At 36.0% G+C, this 2711-nt stretch overlaps 1 long non-coding RNA gene across 1 annotated transcript; it reads right to left on the reverse strand.

Annotated features, from left to right (window-relative positions):
• Positions 1-2037: 2037 nt before the first annotated feature.
• Positions 2038-2197, reverse strand: LOC109218369. The gene is made up of 2 exons (XR_002066757.1): positions 2163-2197; positions 2038-2073 (listed from the first exon to the last, which is right to left on the reverse strand). It is a non-coding gene; the product is annotated as an uncharacterized LOC109218369 (long non-coding RNA).
• Positions 2198-2711: the final 514 nt, after the last annotated feature.

Genomic DNA, 2711 nt, shown 5'->3' on the forward strand with positions numbered 1-2711 from the left:
CTGTCTCTGTATTTCAGGTTGAAGCTGAAGAACAGCCCGAGATATCTGAGTTGTACTCTGTTTCTGTTGTTCCTTACTTTGTATTCTTCAAGGTAACTCACATGGGAATTTGCTTTCCTTGTCCATGTACTGTTTGTATATCTGCTTGCTAATCTTTTAAAAACTTAGTGCTACTTTCTCCTGAACATAGCTCTGAGTTTATTGAACACAGTCCATCCCCACCACAGATCCACATACAGAAGAAAAAAAAAATCAACAGGTACTTTAGTAGAGCACATGACGTACTATAGTAGAGCACATGAAGATTGTAAATTGAACCTTCACTGTGCAGTTATACTCTAACCAAATTTGAACTATTTTAAGTTTGATTATCAAAACACAGCCTTTTTGGCGATTACTTCATTTACTATTTCTCTTCCTTTTCTTTGTTGAGTTTTATTACGAGGCATTTTGATCCAAATCTTGCATTATTTCTTTCAGCTTCACCTGAAATATATATTATTCAAGCAGATTTTAGTTAGAAATGATATACTATGTTTGCTGCTTTTGCTAACCTATATTGTGTTTGCTTTTCAGAATCTGAAAAATATTTGAATAGTCATGAATCAAGAAGGGTGCTCAAGCAAAAATAAGAAAATATCCAACCGCATTCCAGCTGGATCACTTGCATCTTTGCGAAATCAAAGGGTTTCGTCGTTGACAACAAAAAGAACCTTCCAAGCTACAAGGTCAAATGCAAATGAAGAACGACAATCAGAAGGTGGCTTACCTTCATCTTTGCGAAACCAAAAGGTTTCGTTGTTGACAACAAAAACAACCTTGAAAGCTCTAAGGTCAAATGCAAATGAAGAACGACAATCTGAAGGTGGATCTCAATTGCAAGAACAAGTGCAGCAAGTGCCACAGAATTGCACCTCTTCAGCAACACAAGGAGTACATGAACAAGTGCAACAAGCGAATATGGATTCCATCACTCCTGCATCACAGGGAGTACATGAACGATCTGATGATTCTAACACTCATGAAGCAGTTGAACAAATTGAAGAACAAGGCAAATATATATAAATTTTAATCATAAACTTAACTAAAAATAGTGATTAATCATTATCTTTGTTTTGTACTATTGCAGGCCCCTCCTCGCCAAAAAGAAAAAGAGGCCGCACTCAAATGCCAAGTATTCATGGTAGAAAGGAGCGTAAAATAATCACTCTAAATGAGTATAATCAACTCGTTGGTCCTACTAAAGAGGTTGTAAAAGAGTTGGGTAGCTTCCTCGGCACATTGGCAAGGAGTGGGACTTTTTGTCCTCATAATGTATTTAATTGGAGGAAACTAGACACAAAAGATGATATGTGGAAATATATCAAGGTATGAAGTTCCCAATGTCCAATAAACATGAATGATATTTCTTATTTTTTATACTAACCCAATTGCACTAAATTTGTAGGAAAAATATGACATTCCTGACGAGGCGAAACAATGGGTTTTTGATTCAGTTTGTAGTGCTTGGAGAAAGTATAAGAGTCAATTGAAGGCAACCCACTTCACAGCCTATGAAAATGATGAGCTTCGAATGAAGAATAGGCCAGTAGATGTTCCGGAATCTCACTTTAAGGATCTTCTTAAATATTGGAACTCCGATCCACACAAGGTAATACATCCAGAATCTCTTGTCTTGTTCTATATATGCGACCTTCATATCTATATTCTCCTGACTTCCTTGATAGATCTCCCTCAGGTTGGTCCTGCCTTTCCATAGTATCCTTCTTCTCCTGTTATCAACAGTCAAAAGTGATCAACTTATGTGTATTAATTCTCGAGTGAGTTTGAGAATTGTCAAAGACATAAATTAAGCAAAAAAAAATTATGCGTCTCTAGCCGCTTAAACTTTATGAGATGATATTGTCACACGAGCAAGAATTTCGTGGACCTGAATTTTCTGGAACATACCTCTGTAGTTTCCAAAACTGCTTCCGCAATTTGCAAAACAATGTTATTCTCTGAAGCAATTTCCTTCAGTACTTTGGTTCTATGTTCTAAGCTAGGCATCCTCGTTGACAGCTTTTGAATCATCTACATTGCATGAAACATCATGACATTAACATGCTATTTATTATAGTAGATTAAGATAGTATCAAACCAGGTGTTCTAGTAAATATTACCTTAGGATTTACTCCAGAATTGTTTCTTAACTCAACAGCTAATCTCTTGTTTTGTCATAATTACTCCATAGTTGCGATTCTGTAGCTAATCTCTTGTCTTGTCATTTTTCCTTAGTCATTTTTCCTTTTTGCAGTATATTCATGAAACAATATTATTTGCAAGAACAATTGTTCTACTTGATGTCTTCGACTTCAATATAAATGGTTCTGGACATTGTTATCTTCTTGAGCTGTGTTTTAAGAGGGAAGTTGTGCCTCTACTAAGTGAAACAGGGAGCACCAGGATATTGTTCTTCTTCAAGTTTTAATTTGTGTTCATCTTTGCATGTATCAGTGGCTCATTGCAGCCTGTTTGATGATTGTTCTTGCAAATTACTTGATTGAGTAAAATGTGGTGAATAGATGCTCTATAAGCTGTCAGCAGAACTTAAAATTTGCAGAACTGTTAACAAATGATGAGCATAACTGTTGGTTGCTATTGATTGACTCGTTTATTTGCAGAAAATGTCCGAAACCAATACAGAGAATCGAAGTAAGTTGATGTGTCCG

This window comes from Nicotiana attenuata, unplaced genomic scaffold (assembly GCF_001879085.1).
Source record: "Nicotiana attenuata strain UT unplaced genomic scaffold, NIATTr2, whole genome shotgun sequence".
Classification (NCBI taxonomy): Eukaryota; Viridiplantae; Streptophyta; class Magnoliopsida; order Solanales; family Solanaceae; genus Nicotiana; species Nicotiana attenuata.